Source organism: Muscardinus avellanarius (genome assembly GCF_963383645.1).
Source record: "Muscardinus avellanarius genome assembly, chromosome: 6".
In the NCBI taxonomy this organism is placed as follows: Eukaryota; Metazoa; Chordata; class Mammalia; order Rodentia; family Gliridae; genus Muscardinus; species Muscardinus avellanarius.
The window spans coordinates 50,413,345-50,430,497 of NC_137791.1; the positions used below are offsets into that span (position 1 = coordinate 50,413,345).

At 35.7% G+C, this 17,153-nt stretch overlaps 1 protein-coding gene across 1 annotated transcript in view; it reads right to left on the reverse strand.

The window, feature by feature from the left end:
- Positions 1–17,153, reverse strand: part of BANK1 (B cell scaffold protein with ankyrin repeats 1) — a gene marked incomplete at both ends in the record, with an annotated part of 320,108 nt that overhangs the window by 64,937 nt on the left and 238,018 nt on the right. The gene's annotated exons all lie outside the window — the stretch shown is intronic.

Sequence of the window (17,153 nt, forward strand, 5' to 3'; positions counted from 1 at the left end):
ATTAGGTTCCGTGGAGGGGTATATTTGAATGTGAAGATACGGTGGTGCATTAAGGTTTTATTTTATAAAGTTTTAAATAATTCAGAGTATGTAATTATTTCCTACAAAGTAGGAAGTGGTATATTTTTGTCTGAATTTTAGAAAATGAATTCTACTAACAGTGGCTAAGATGAAGTATTTTAATAGTCAAGGTGACGGGTAATGAGAACTAATAAAAGAAAAGATTTACTGCAAAAGGGAGAGACAAAAATCTAGCAGGTGGTATGATACTTATTTTTTATCTATTTTTGGAGATTTGCTATCAAGGGCTGATTTAAAGAAGTTAAATATGACTCTAAGATTTTGTTCATCTCGATACCTGGTAGTCAGTTCTAATTTTCATGGCTCCCCTTGCCCCCAAGATATTCCTCAAAAAAATGTTTCTAATTTTCAGATGAAGATACTGATGAACTACTTTTCTGTGTATATTAAGATGTGAGTTTGGAATTAAGATAGAAAATTTACATCTTAGTGTCCTCGTTGCTTCCTGGAACACATGAAAATGCATTTACAGTGAGTATATGATTATAAACTGCAATTAACTTAAAATTATAGAAGTTTACTAACAGGAAATCAGAAAGTAGTTTAATGGTAACCCAATAAACTATTAATGTGATCACTAAGACTTACTTATAACTATGTAAACAGACTAATTGAATCAGATTGCAGAATAAATATGAAGTAAAAATTGATTTATAAAGACACTCAAAGAGCACTTAGATGCAAGCATTTGAGTATCACCGTGTAAATCATATTTATTAAATGATCACCATGTTTCTTTCTACAAGTAAAAAGATTATAAGCAAGCTGTGATGTAGTGCAATGGGTCAATTTGGCATTAGTCACTTCTGATCAATATGCCAAAAACAAAAAGTTCCAATGCTGTGTCCAGCACTTAGAGATGAAGTTAGATGGATAGAAGACAGTAAAAAAAAAATAAATAAAATAAAGGAGGGAGGAGGGATTAGTAAAGGAGAGAATAAAAGATTTAGAAGATGTTAGAGATGGTCTGAAGGAGGATATAATCATATGAGTAACATGTCACTGGTAAAAAGTAGAGAATTTTTTTTTTCAGTACTAGAGAGGGAACCCAGGGGCATTCTACCTCTGAGCTACAGCATTTTATTCTTTATTATCAAACAGGATTTCATTAAGTTGAAGAGGGCCTCACTAAGAAGCTGAGGCTGTCCTCGAACCACGATCCTCCTGTTTCAGCCTCTCAAGTGCTGGGATTACAAGTGTGCGCCCCCATGCCTAGAGAATCATTCTTAATTAACCTTTGGTTTCTGAATCAGTTCAGAACTCAGATAAAACACCTGAAGAAGAACAAGATTCTGGTGCAGATGACTTTTCCAAAACACACAGCTGAGATCTGGGAGATGCTTAGTATGCCATCTAACATTTTCAAACATTAACACTATCATCAACACTGGTTAATCTGCCAAAAGATATTTATAGTTTTCTCTGTGTATAATACTATAATAGTTGACAAGTTTCAAGAGTATATCTTAAGATGCAGATTATTTAGCTGGAAAAATTAAAGCAAAATGCATCAAAATATTATAGGATTTTTTGGCACTAGGGTGTGAATCTAGGGGCATTCTACCTCCAAACTATACTCCCAGCCTTTTTAATTTATTTTTTTTAATAGAGTCTCACTAAGTTGCTGAGGGTCTTGATAAGTTGCTGACTCTGGACTTGAACCTGCCATTCTCTGGTGTCAGCCTCCCAAGTACTGGGATTATAGGTCACTGCACCCAACTCAAGCCATTATAGTTATTTAAATGTTTGGATTGAGTAATAAATTCTATAGAGGATAAAAATGAAACCACTGTAGGTCAGATAACTAGGGCTGGTTTGGAAGGATAAGTATAATTTGAGATACATGCTGAATCTAATTCTAGAAGCTAATGCATGCTCATTGACCTAATGGACGAGCAGACAATTTATGAATTGGTAGAAGGAGAAAGAATGAAAGTATTGTAGCAAGGACAATGGTGTAGGCAAAAGCAAAGCTGGGTAGTTCACATGCAGAGGGCAAAGAACAAAAGGTAAAGAGTAAAACCACCAGATCCAAAAAAATAAATAGATAAATGATGGCATTTTGCAAGTATATGTGATTCTTGATAGGAAGAGTCATTTCCTTATTATATGCACATTAGATGAGAGTTATGAGAGATATCTCTTGATGTCTATGGTGATGATGATGATGATGCTAGATTGACTTGGCTAATAAAAATCCCATCTAAAGACTTGTAGGTTATAGATTTGGATTCCAATCCTCCTCTTTCTTTACTTACTTACACTAACTTAAGCAAATTTTTATCTTGTGACCTCTCTAGGTGCCAGAATGAGTTTCAACATGTCTTACTTCACAGCAGTACTATGAAAAATAGCAAGATAATACATATCATATATTTAGCATAGCGCTCAGCATACAGCACATGGAAAGCACTAAACAACAGTTATCTCTGTTATCCTCACTAAGATTATTTGTTACTTTATTATAGGATTAATTTTATGTTGTCCTATTTTTCATATTACTAAATTATATCTCGCTATGATATATAATTGCAATGTGCCAATAAAAACAAAAACACAGGAATCTATAGTTGCTGCATTCAGAACATACCTCTAATTTCTTTTGCTACAACAAGAACAAGTGCATATACCAAGAAAGTAGTATAAAGTTTGTTACTGATCATTTTAAAGTCTTTACATCAGTTTAGTTTCAAAAGTAAGTCCTAATAAAGGTCTGTAGAGAAAATACAAAATGCCAATATGTCAAAAGTATAAGTAATATTTCTGTTTTGAATACTCCACTCAAATTTAAAATATGCTTTAATTTGAGGATAACTAACATAGAAACTAAATAGTGGATGAATCTGTATGTTTCCCAGCAGGCGGAGTGAAGCTAGTGAACAGAAAGAGCCAGGTTTACGTTTATGTTGACCGAAAGACAATCCTATTTTTGTGCTTTCTTCTAGGCCTTTAATAACTTCAGTGAGGGTCAAAAAGAATCAAATGGAAAAAGAGCCAAGAAATAAAAGGTTAGCACTGTCATCACTGCGGTTGTTGGACATTTCATTTATCTAAAATCAGAGGTGCCAGTGATTTCTGAAATCAAAGCCAAAAGCAAACATAAAATACCACTTAGAGAGCTAGCAATTTCCCACAAAAATTATACTCTTCAGTTGTTAGATAATAAGTGTTATTTGACAAATGAAACAAAAGACCTTTGAAGTTTATATTATTATTATCAGCAAATAAATGTTATTTGACAAATTAAGCAGAAAGATTTTTAAACTTTGTATTGTTGCCTATCTATCCCTAGTCAGAATTTATGTGGATGGGATAACCCCCAGATTACAATGCAGAATTAGAATAGTCTTTTTTTATTTGGGGTGGTACTGGGGATGGATCACAGGGACTTTTCTACCTCCGAGCTATATTCCCAGACCTATTTTATATTGTATTTTGAAACAAGGTCTCGCTAAGTTGCTGAGAGCCTCACTAAGTAGCTGCGACTGGCCTTGAACCTGGGCTATCTTCCTGTTTCAGCCTCCCAAGCACTGGAATTACAAGCGTGGACCACCATGCCCAGCTAGAAGACTCAATTCTTCTTGATTGAAGTATTTAGATTGTGAATAGTCAACAGGCTGAAAAGGTGAATCATACGTTCAATGAAGGCTTGGTGAGATAATAAATAACAATTCTGGCCTCAGAAGAGGCTATTTCTATAGGGAAAGCCACAGTAGGTAACAATCTGCAGATGCACTTATATTTATTTTTTATACTTTTATTGGTGCAGTGTAATTATACATCATAGCGAGATTCAAAGTAATACAACACACATGCACACATCACTTGGTGCATTCCTTCTATATCACTGATACCCCCACCCCCAGCTTTCCCTTTCCTCCTTCCCCATACACGGTGGAGATGGTAGTAAAATCTTCTTGTATGAATGTAATCTCATTTAAACTGTTCCCTTCCTCAAGCCTCCAGCAACTCCCTTCACTGTTCTACTGGTTTCTTTATTTCATTGACTGGTGTCCTTTTTGTTTCCTGTTTCCTCTCTGGCTTCCACAGATGAGAGAAAACATATGACCCTCGGCTTCTTGAGACCGACTGATCTCGCTTAGCATAATATTCTCTAGTTCCATCCATTTTTCTGAAAATGACATAATTTTGTTCTTTATGGCAGAGCAAAATTTTATCCTGCGTATACACCATATTTTTGTTATCTGTTTGTCTGTTTATAGACACCTAGGTTGGTTACATAACTTGGCTATTGTGAATTGTGCTGCTATAAACTGAAGTATGCCTGAATCACTATGGTACCCTAATTTCAATTCCTTTGGGAAGATATCGAAGGGTATTATGGCTGGGTCATATCGTTGGTCTATTACAAATACACTTTTCTTTGTTGATTGGATATTACTTTTAAATAGAACAATCTAAAGTACCCTAAGCATTTTATCTCCTTTTACAATTTTACAATGAAGTCCTGGATTTTTTTTTTTTTTTTGTGGTACTGGGGGTGGAACCCAGGGGCTTTCTACCTCCAGGCTATACTTCCAGACCTATTTTATATCTTATTTAGAAACAGGGTCTCACTAAGTTGCTGAGAACCTCACTAAGTAGCTGAGGCTGGCTTCAAACCTGTGCGATCCTCCCTCTCTCAGCCTCCCAAGCGCAGGGAATATAAGCGTGCGCCACCACGCCCGGCTGAAGTCTTGAAATTTAGCTAGTAATAATACAAGTGTCATTGAGCAATAGAGAAGTAATTCATTAAAGAAAAACAATATGTATATAACAATATGTAAGTTTGTTTTCAAAAGCCACTATATTCACTGCACCTAGGTTGCCAGATTCCATGCAGATCAGTTACCAGAGAACCCTCACCATTTCCACTGAACTTTGATGAGTATATAGACAGGAGGCACACAAAATACAAATTATCCAAAGACAAATCTATTCAAGAAACATAACTTCTGGACAAGAAATGCATTTTATGCACCAAAACAACCCCAAAACTGTAATAGAATAAATTTGATATGTTGATAATAGACTAAGTCTGCTAAAAGTAAATTTGCAGTGCACTTACTATAAAATAAAATAAAACCCTCTACTGGCAGAGAAGAGAATAATGGCAACATTGCTAAAGAAATACATTCTACCCCCGCATTTATAGGTAAAATCAAAATAGAAGAGAATCAATAAAATCAATATAATCACTTTGGAAGAAAAACACTGTTTTCTGTAGCCCAGACATGTGAAAGTTTTTAATGTGTAATACTGAGGCAAATTTCATTCTGAAAGATCATCACTGTTTATATTTTCTAAATACCATATAATGAGTCTCAGACACTTCATGCTGCTGCTGGAGAATCACAAGCCTGCCTACCTGTTGCACCCCGGCAGCCTGGCATCACTTCAAATGATTTTCCAGGCAGATTCTAGCCCTGGTGAAAATTACTCCGTCTTCCTATTATAGTCTAGAATAAATCAGGATTAATCTAGTGTAGATCAGATGTCTCCAATATCCACTTATCTGGAAAATCCAATATCCTAATCTGGAAGCAACTCATCTGAGTGGGTTAGCTTATCTGAGGGGGTTACATTAATTTGCCTAATGTTGTTAATGTAGTTTACCCTCATTACCCTCAGCTATATCTTTACATGTCTTTAAAGAGTAATTTAAAAAAAAAATGTAGAAGAATTTCCAGAAGGCAGGACCAAGCTTTGGTGGAAGGAGGGTGAAGTTTCACAATAGGAGAAGTTTAAAGCATTCTCTTTCAGGTAAGAACAAAATTCATATGCAAATAGGGGATTTATTGTTACTCATTTTGTCTCAGAGTGCCTCTGAATCTGTTTCCTGTAAAATTCTATAGAAGTCAACAATGGCTTAGCACATATAAAGATAATATTAAAACAATAGATCATCTACCTTTTTCAGAATTGTGCATTAATATTTTGTCTAGATATTTAAACAGCTTTTCATTGTTAGATCATGCAATTAAAAGCATAAAATAAAGATCAAGTTACCTTACCTTAGATTTGCATTTATTAACAGCTAAGCTAAGTGAATGAATAAAAAGTTAAACATTATGCCCTATGTTTGAGGATATTTTGGTATTTTATGAAAATTTATGGCCTAGTTAAGCTTTATTTTTTTTATTATAGCAATGTCTACTCATCACAGGAAAGATATAGTCTCTAAAGAATTACAATAATGGCAAAGAATCTTTACTTTTAATTTAATTCTTTCATAACATTTGTTCAGAATTTTCTAAATAGCAAAAGCTAGAGTAGGCAGTGGGGATAAGAGAAAGAATAAATATATAAATATAAATAAATATTATTCTAGAAAGCACAGACACAAGGCGGTGTGGTGGTGCACTCCTATGATTTATGAGGTTGAGACAGGAGGATTGCAGGTTGGTGACCAGCCTCAGATGTTTATTGAGGCCCTGTTTCAAAATAAAAAACAAAAAATAGGGCTGGAAGTATAGTTCAGAGGTAGAATGTCTCTGGATTCAATATTCAGTACTGCAAAGAAAGAAAGAAAGAAAGAAAGAAAGAAAGAAAGAAAGAAAGAAAGAAAGAAAGAAAGAAAGAAAGAAAGGACACACACATAATATTGCAATATAAATGATAGGAGCAATTATGTTATTAATGATAATTTATATGATATTTACTATACCAGACATTGTTCTAAGTTCCATATTTATATTGTTATTTAATTCTCAAGACATTTTTATGAGTTAAGTTTACTATTTTAATTTTCATTAAAGTAACAAAAAATGGGCACTGTGAAGTTAAATAACTTTCCAAAGATTACAGACCTAGTATTGCTTATTGGAAGCCCCCAAACAAGAAGGAAAATAAGTAAATATGCGGCTAGAGAAAGAATGTGCCACGTCACCTAGGAATACTGTAAATTAAGCAGTAAATATTCACAGGAGTGACAGCTCACAAAATTTTTCAAGAAACACACTATCCTAGGTGGTGGGAGTTGAAGCATCAACAGATGATGATAAAAGTTCCAAAGGCAGGAGCAAGGCATTGTCAGCAGTCAACAAAATAAACAAAATTAAGTGTGGATATGGGAGTCCACAGAGATACTTGGGAAGCGATGAGTCTTCTTTCTTGGCTGGGGGTAACAGCAACAGATATCTTCCTATGGGACAAAGGGATTGTATAGTTCTTCCTGACTCTTAATTGCCTTCCAGCATTCAGGTTGGGGTGCCAGAGATAGTGTGTCAATACTGCTACAGAGCACACACCAGATAAATACTGTATTGGCTATTGTCTGAGTTATAAGGAAACAGAAGGCCTGCTCTTAATCCCCAAACAGGAGGTGGGAAAAATACCAATAATGATGTTTGAAAGCACAAGTAAGGCATCATATAATCATATGCTCTGGGTGCCAATAGAGGAGTGCTAATGGAAATAGCAGGCCCAGCGGCCAGAGAAAATAGGTGAATTTCTGCAAAGATGAGTCCAGGCTTCTTTCCTTGTTCATGTTTTTAAGCTTTTCCTGCTTGCAAAAGAGCTGGGTAGTTGTTGAGAAACAATGTTTTTACATTATGCCTGGGTACAAACACAGTGAAAATATCTTATGCTACTTGTGTTCTATGAAATAAATAATGAAATAAAAATGTGTTCTATGAAATAAAAAAATGGGGTGAATGGTAACATTTTGCCATCAGAGGATGTTGCTCTAGGCCCAGTATTTAACATAAAATGTTGTAAGATGAAATGTTACAGGTAAGAACATAAGGAGTTCAGCATAATAGAGTTTGATGACTTAATGAGCCATGTCTCCTCGGTAGCATAGAACTAAAGTATGTCTGGCTATTCCTTCTAACTCTACCTCAAGCGATCTATCCAATCACCTGTTAGGGTTCTCATATAACAAATGGGATAACAGAGGCAGAAAAGCTTTTATAATTATTCATGGTCACTGGATGAAGTGAATATCTTATAATCTGAGTTATCTATGAATTCTTTCTGAGGTTTATGTGATATGCAGCTAGAAGTTCTAATTGCCATCTCACTGTAAAATAATAAAAGATTATATAGATTCCATGATTTCAGAAGATCTTTATCATAGTTCTCTGTACTAATGAAGCAACTAATGGTTTTTAGGTGATTTCATAGTGATCCAAGTCCTCTTATCAAGCCTGCAACACAGGCAGGAGGATCCTGCAGATGAAGATGATAATAGAAAAAGATGTTGGCTGGCAAACAGTTCTCAGTACATTAGAAGGAATCAAATCCAGGATAGCCCAAGGCTTTGAGATTCATATGTTGTGGCTCCAAGTCCAGTGCTCTGTACATTGCCATCTGTTTGGTACTATATACCCTAGCAAAGCCATCTGTACTGTGCACAGAATGGGAAAGTGATAGAGTGAAAGACAGGAGATACTGAGAAATGAAACACATTAAAGGCTGTTTTTAATATTGTTGACAATATTAGACAAGCCTGCATTTTCCTATTCATTTACTAGCAATTAACTTTTTTAGAAAGTGTTACCCTATGTAGAGGAAATTTTTTTTTTTTTCAGTACTGGGGATGGGATCCAGAGGCATTATATCTCTGGGCTATACCCCCCATCCCTATTTTATACTTTATTTGGAAACAGGGTCTCACTAAGTTGCTGAGAGCCTCACTAAGTAGCTGAGGCTGGCTTCAAATCTGTGTGATCCTCCTTTCTCAGCCTCCCAAGCGCAAAGATTACAAGCATGTACTACCATGCCCGGCTAAGGGATTGTTTTTATTAGGTTAATTTTATCTATCTTTTGGTAGATGGAATGAAAACAAAATTCTATGCATTGTAGCTGCATTTTTCTTAAATGTAGTGACAAGAGGATTAAAATTAATTTTAAATTATGGTATCAAATTACTTTGATTTCCTGTCATTAGCACAATATTTGATATTGATTCTTATTTTCTGAGTATTTTGCTAACATTTTAAAAATAGTCAAAGAACTTAGGTAGTTAGTACTGATTTGTCTCTGGTACTCAACACTGCATGATAGCCTCTACAATCACTTTCAACTCTTCCAATGCAAAGCCTACCGATGGGTCCTTTTCATTTATTTAATTTTTTTTATTTTAATTTTTTAAATGTTTTATTTTTTTAATTGGTGCATTGTAATCATATATCACATTGGAATACAAGACTTGAGAGGATATACAAGCACACATCATCCAATTAGCCCTCATCCAGCCCCCATCCCATTCCCTCCCCCTCCCTTGATCCCATGCTTGTTTGGTGATTAACTTTGATACATTTGTTTATGTACCTCCTGCGTTTTAAAGAGGCTCCATCCTCCCCTATTCCATACCCTCTGATTGGTCACCTTAGTTGCTTCACTATAGGGCCGTTTCTATAGCTCGACCTCTTCCTGTTGCCCCTTTTCTCCTAGTTTTTGCTGATTAGGGGAAGCATCTGATTTTTATTTTCTGCAATATTTCTCTGTGCATGCCGCGTTGCAAGTACCGATCCCACTCTTGATGGCCCCAGTAGTGGCCTGGCTACTCGGAGGCTGATGGGTCCTTTTCTAAAAGAGTTTTTGTACTTGTGCTTGTTTCTTGGCCAAATTATAGCTGTCTAGATACCTAACACATTATGATCCAGATGTTAGACATTCTATTATAGAGATTATACTTTTCACCCTTAAAATAACATTCTTTTGCAGACTTTTCCATTAGTTCAGTGTTTCTTTTAACTTTTAAAAATAAGACTACAGCCGGATGTGGTGGCACACACTTGTAATCCTAGTACTTGGGAGGCTGAGACAGGAGGATTATGCAAGTTCGAAGCCAGCCTCAGCTACTTAGTGAGGCTCTCAGCAACTCAAGTGAGACTCTGTTTCCAAATAAAATATAAAATAGGTCTGAGAGTATAGCCTGGAGGTAGAAAGCCCCTGGGTTCCATTCCTGGTTCCACTAAATAAATAAATAAATAAATATCCACAGAAAGATGGACTTTTATATAATAGTTAAAAATTATTATTGCCTTCTGCACTATAGCTCAATGAGATACAAGTGGCATGAGTCAGGTGATCCCTGTGTTACAATACTGTGGATCAAAAGTGAGCTAGCTAAAAAATATACTAAACATGAAATTATAGTAAGAGGACAGAAAATTAAATAGGTCATATTTTATAGAAAGAGTATCTCTCATAAAGATAAGAAAAAGAACTCAAAACGATAACATCCTACCCAGAACCACCTAGTGATTTGTGAATGGGTAAAGAAATTCATTTCTCATCTAATGTTCACATCCTGTGTTTTAAAGCCATATAAGAAAGCAATTCAGGTTTTCAATGACTCAACTTTCTTGTTCATACTTTATGTAATTCTGGAAAGAATAATCTAGACTATGTGCTTTAGGAGATTGATAACAACAATAACTTTAAGATGAGAAACAGTGTCAGGCAGTGTAGTGGCTTCTTTAAGCATGCACTAAACTCATATGCAGGGCTTTTATAAACCATCTATTCCTAAGACTCACCCAAGACCAATTAAATTAGAATATTTAGAGTGGGGATCAGCCACCAGCTTTTATTAATGGCTCAGCTGGAGATTCTCCTGTGAATCCAGAAGGAAGAACCACAAGGATTATGATTATAAGATTTGGAGTCAAATGACTAAAATTCAAAGTGGCCTGACTATTGATTGATATTAACAAATCATTTTCTCAGTTGATTTCCATCTGTCAGCCTAGTTCCCACTTCTTTGGTTGCCTCAAGGATTAGATAAGCTAGTTCTTGGCATAGATTAAGTAATAGTATGATTAGCATGCAATGAGGGAAAGCCACTGCATATGCAGACGAAGAGTGATAGGGTGTGCCAGTCTCTGCAACTGCATTGTAGTTCTTGAACCCCAATATCCAATGATATTCCAGATTTCTACTATCACGTCACTTCCTAAAGTAGAACTTTAAATGTTTCATTATAGCTATCTTGTGCCTCCTTGAAGAAATACAGCTCTATGGTCAAGAGTGTGAATTCTGAAGCCAACAGTCCAGTTTCAATACTAATCCCACTTCTGTTGACTCTGTAACATTGCACAATGCCTAACTTCTGTTTCTCAATTTGCTCATCTATAAAACAGGAGAGCAACAGTCCCTACCTCAGAGTGTTGTGATGAGTAAATGCATTCATATGTAATATTTATAAGGAATTTAGAATTTTCTAGCACATCATAGAACACTCAATAAATGTTTTCTATCACAATAATAATAATGATGATTATGATGGCAGTAGTGAACTCCTTAACTAATGTTTCCACTAAAGGTGGACACTGTGCCAATTAGTCCTTTCCATTTTCCCACACCATGCCCACTAGAAACAAGTGTAAAGAATAAAGATTTTAGACAAGGTACTTATGTCTATTATCCATCTGCCACTTCACAGAATTTTTGGAAGCGATGATTCAGGCTCATTACTACTTCTTAAAAATAATCTGAAAGATCATATCCTATTGATGGATAACAAGTAGCACCTTTGTACATGCATTTTTTCATAAATGTTTTTGATATGTCAGATGTTATATGTGATTGCAGATCAATGTTGGTGTTAGGAGAAAAAATAAGATAACTTGTCAATTATTGTAGCTCTATTTTTGGGCTTTAATAAAAAAATATAACATATTGAGTATTGAGATGCATTGAATACCATATTATAACACTTAATATTATTCTTCTGGCATCTGCAATCCAAAGTATAGATTTTAAAAATGCTATGTCTTAGAAACATCATGTGATTCAAGAGTTTTCTAGTTGTTTCTTGGCATTATAGTTGTTAGGTAATGTTTCATCAGAATCCAGTGTGTATGGAAATGACACGGTAATGTCAAAGATGCGATTGGGTATTTCACTTAGCATTCAATATATGGCATTTACAACTAAAAATGTAGAGGTATTTGTCATAAGGGATCCATTATCATATGTCTCCTATCTGACAAGAGGCACATAATAGTCTTTTATTGCTTTTTATGCTTTGAGGGCTTTAATTTTTCTAAAGCCTAATAAGGTCTTTTCTCATCATTTTTACTTGACCCTTAAGGTGCCAAAATATTTGAGTAAAAACTCCCATACTTTCTGAAATAAATGCTATGATGAGCTACTGAAAACACCTGAAGGGAAAGCAGGCAACTTATTAACTACGACTTTATGAGTCTTCACGAATTCCATCTTGCAGAAGGCAAATAAAATCCTTACACCTGGCATTGCCTTTTTCTTAATACTTCACAGCTGCCATGCCAAAAAAAAAAGAAAAAATCAACCTCTTCTGAAGCTTCTAGCCATGGCTGGTCAAAAGAGAAATAAAATTCAGAGGGCAAGTGGTTACAGAAGTTACATTCTCCACTAGATTGAAAATGCAGGTATTAGGTGCTTCAAAAACATTCTTTCTCTTCCAGGTGTCAAATTTGCATGGACGGCATTGGTACAGACCATCATTTAACTGATGCCTCAGTATCCAATCTGAGAGCCAGCAGCCATGCTAGTGAACTTGTGGTCCTCTATATTGGCAGTTGTATTTATTCACACTTGAATTCATTCATTTATTTGACAAATAAATCGAGCATTTACTAGGCACCAGGCAATGATCTAGGTAATAAGGATATGCCAGAAAACAAAATATGATAAAGCCCCTGCCTCTGTGGAGTTTTGTTCTAGTGAGAGGCAGACAGATAATAAACAAATACATATATAATATTCTAGCTGGTTATAATTGCTGTGGAAAAATACAGATAAGAAGTGACAGAGTGGGGTTGTAATTTTACATTGTTTAAATAGTTTATGTGCATAAATGTGTTTGTAGATATATATATATAACCTTAGAATATGTATATGAATATGACATATATACATGTAAATGCAAAGTACATATATATGATAGGAAATGTCCAAGTGTTTTCATATCTATATATACATATACATATACATATACATATATACATATATACATATATACATATATACATATATATATATTATATATATTATATATATGTATATTTTTGGCTTCCCCTTATCTGCCACATGCCCTTCAGAACCTTGCTTGCTTTCACTTAGAGAAGGTATCCATGTTCCCTTTCTTTAACAGGGGTGGACCTTGACTTGATTGCCTGGACTAAAACAGAAGCAGACTCCTGTGACTTGTACAGCTAGGTCACGGAAGTGATACAGCATTTGTCTTTCTCTCTCATAGGATTTTCACTTTTAGAAAATACCCAACAACCATACTGTAAAGTAGTCTAAAAACATAGAGAGTATCTCCCAGATGGAGAACAGAGGCCCCCAGCTCACAGCCCCAGGTGAGCTCAGCCCCGACCTCCCACTGCCAGACAGGTGAATAATTCATTTTTGAAAAGCTGCACCACTGAAGAGATCTGGGGCAAAGACAAGTCTCCATACCGAGGCCTGCCCAAACCTCAGAGTTATGAACAAAATCAGTCACTGCCATGCTTTGAATCCACAGAGTCTTACTCTGACTTGTTACCCAACAATGTCTAGCTACATAAACGATGCATGAACACATGCATGCCTGAGCTGGCTAAAGCTCTGTTGAGTGTGCTCTTTCCCATTTTCAGGGTGAGATGGCAAATGAAACACCTTGAATCCAAATTGCCTGTCTTGAGACTGAGGTCACTGGGCTGCCCCTTACTTGCTAAAAGGGCACACATTGGTCCTCATTTCAGTAGGATCCCACCCTTGGATGGCTCTGTCAGAATGTATTCTAAGGCATCAATATTTTCTCTGATTTTGAATTCTTTGTTCAGGTTTCTCCAGTAAAGAGCTGAACTTGAGGCTTATTATGGATTGAAGCTCTGCAAAATAGAGATCTCTAATCTTGAACAGATCATCTCACTAAGGATCTTTTTGTATGTAGGTAGGGTGTCTGTGTGTGTACATGCACACGTACACATTTCTACTGTGGTAACAGTAGAAACAGTGTTGTAAATAACAGTAAGGCCATTCTGAAGTCACCCATTGCTTTTATTTTTTAAATTATTTATTGGTTCATTGTAGTCATACATCTTAATGGAGTACAAGATGGTGGAGACATACATGCACACATCACCCATTTAGCCCTTACCCAATTCCCACCCCGTTTCCTCTCACTCCCTCCTTTTCATGTTTGGCTTAGTGATTGACTTTGATATGTTTGTTAATGTACACCATGTACATTGTGGAATTCCCCTCTTTTTCCCTCCCATCCCCCTCAGGTCGCCTTATTTGTTCATCTATAGTATCTCCTTCTTCATCTAGAGTTCCTCCTATGACTCATTTTCTCCCTAGCATTTGCATTTTAGTGAAAGCATTTTATTTTTTTTTTGTGACTACTAATCTCACTTAGCATAATGTTCTTCAGTTCCATCCATTTTCCTGTAAATGACACAACTGTATTTTTCTTTATGGTTGAGTAAAATTCCCTAGTGTACATAACCCATAGTTTTGTAATCCATTAATCTGTTGATGGACATCTTGACTGGTTCCATAGTTTGGCAGCATAGTTTGTGAATTGTGCAGCTATGCACATAAATACCCATGCATTAGTTTGGTAGTTTGGTTTCCATTCTTTTGGGTAGATACCCAGAAGTGGTATTGCTGGATCATATGGTAAGTTTGTTTCCATTCTTCTGACGATCCCCCAGACTGTTTTCCAAAGTAGTTGCACTAATTTGCAATCTCACCAACACATCCTCATCAGCATTTGTTGTTGTTTGTGTTTTGAATGATTGCCATTCTAGTTGGAATTAGGTGAAATCTCAGGGTAGTTTTGATTTGCATCTTTCTGATTGCTAATGATGTTGAACTTTTTAATACATTTATTGGCCATTTGAATTACTTCTTTGGTAAAGTGTCTAGTTCACTTGTCCATTATTTGATTGTGTTATTCAGTGCAATACTCATTAAATTACCAAGGCCATTTCTTACAGACATAGAAAAATCGATCCTTAAATTTATTTGGAACAACAGGAAAACCAGAATAGCTGAAGTAGTTCTCACAACAAAAACCATGCAGAAGGAATACCTGACTTTAAACTACACTACAAAGTCATAGTAATAAAATCACTATGGTCGTGGCACAAAAACAGATACATGGACCAATGGAACAGAATAGAAGACTCAAAAACAAATCTGCACTCTTACAGCCAATTGATTTTTGACAAAGGGACCAAAACCATACATTGGAAAAAAGATAGCCTGTTCAGCAAATGGTGTTGGCAAACCTGGTTAACCATATGCAGAAAAATGAAAATAAATCCCACTTTCTCATCCTGCTCAAGAGTCATTTCAAGATGGACCAGAGACTTGGAAATTAGACCAGAGACCTTGAGGCTCCTTGAAGAGAGCATAGGTCCAACACTGCAACACATAAGCACAGGTAAAAATTTTATCAGCAAGACTTAAAGGCACAAGAAACTAAAAGGTGGATTGATATGTGGGATTGTATGAAACTGAAGAGCTTCTGTACGGCAAAGGAAACTATCAAGAACCTCAACTGAGAGTCACCTCAAATCGTTGCCACTTACTCCTCAGATTTAGGGCGAATATCTAGACTATACAGAGAACCCAAGAAGCTCAGCACTAAGGAAACAAATCACCTATTGCTTCTTGTTTCTGTCTTTTCTCCTGTAGCAATGACTGCAGCCATTTACCATGGCAGCTCCGATCATTTAGGGCTTAGTTTGACACTTTGAATGAAAAACACCCAACTATCCCTGCCCTTAAAAACTACACTTAAGCCGGGCATGGTGGCACATGCTTGTAATCCCTGTGCTTGGGAGGCAAAGACAGGAGGATTACGCTGGTTCAAAGCCAGCCTCGCTGGTTTAAGAGACCCTGTTTCTAAATAAAAATATAAAAAATAGGTCTGGGAGTGTAGCCCTGAGGTAGAAGAGTTTCCAGGAACCCCAGTACCACCAAAAAAAAAAGAAAAAAAAAAAGAAAAAAAAAACTCTACTTAAAACACAGTGCAGGTCACTAATAAGCAATACCTTCCATGGCTGATCTATCCGTTGTGTGTGGGATCCAATATTTCAATTTGCTCAGGTTTTCAGAAACATGGACATTGTGCTTAGCGTTCACTTCTTTCTCTTTCACTATAAATCTTTCCAACACTCACTCTGCAAATCCTATATTATTGTTCCTTCCAGAAGTCCAGAGGGAATCTCATTGCTTACCTGTATCATTGCAACTCATGTATGTTTTGTTGTTCTCTTCCTTTCTCCTTTTTGCAGTCTTTGTAAAATGAACATCTATGTTAACTTTCTACCTTTTTACTTAGATCTTTTAATGTTTTCTCACTATCTTCAGTGAGAGAATGTTTACATAATTTGAAAGTAGGATGGTTATGTGTCTTGACTTGCCTAGGAAAATCCCTAATGGTTACAATTATACATATATATGTATATATAATTATATACATTTTCATATATAACATAATCAAAAATATATATTCCTGGCATTCAGGAGGCTGAGATGGGAGGATCATATTTCGCAGACAGGTCAGCTACTTAGTGAGGCCCTCCGCAAATTAGTGAGACCCTGTTTCAAAGTAAAGAATAAAAGTTAGGGCTGGGCGTGTAGCTCAGAGTTAGAATGCCCCTGGGTTCCATCCCCAGTACCACTATATATACATATATATATATACATATATATATATATATATATATATATATATATATATATATATCCCCTGTACCAGTTCCATCCCCAGTATCACTATATATATGCATATATATGTATATTTATATATATTTATATGAAATTTATTAGTGTCATCTCTTTTACTTCCCCAAATGTACAGGTTTGAAAAATACATTTTATGGTTACACAATTTATAAGATCCTTCATTATTCATTTTTGGCCTCATTATTTTGTTTCAACTACTAAACTATAAACTGCTTAAAGTTCAGATAATGTTATGCTCAATACTATACCCTAGTACAATCTTTAAGACATAATAGGCTATTGGAAATTATTTCCTAAGGTACTGATTAATAAAATAATAATCCATATTCTAGTAGAGATGAGTAGATATGCTTCTAGAGGCTTTAAAAGCTGTTTACTGATTCTTC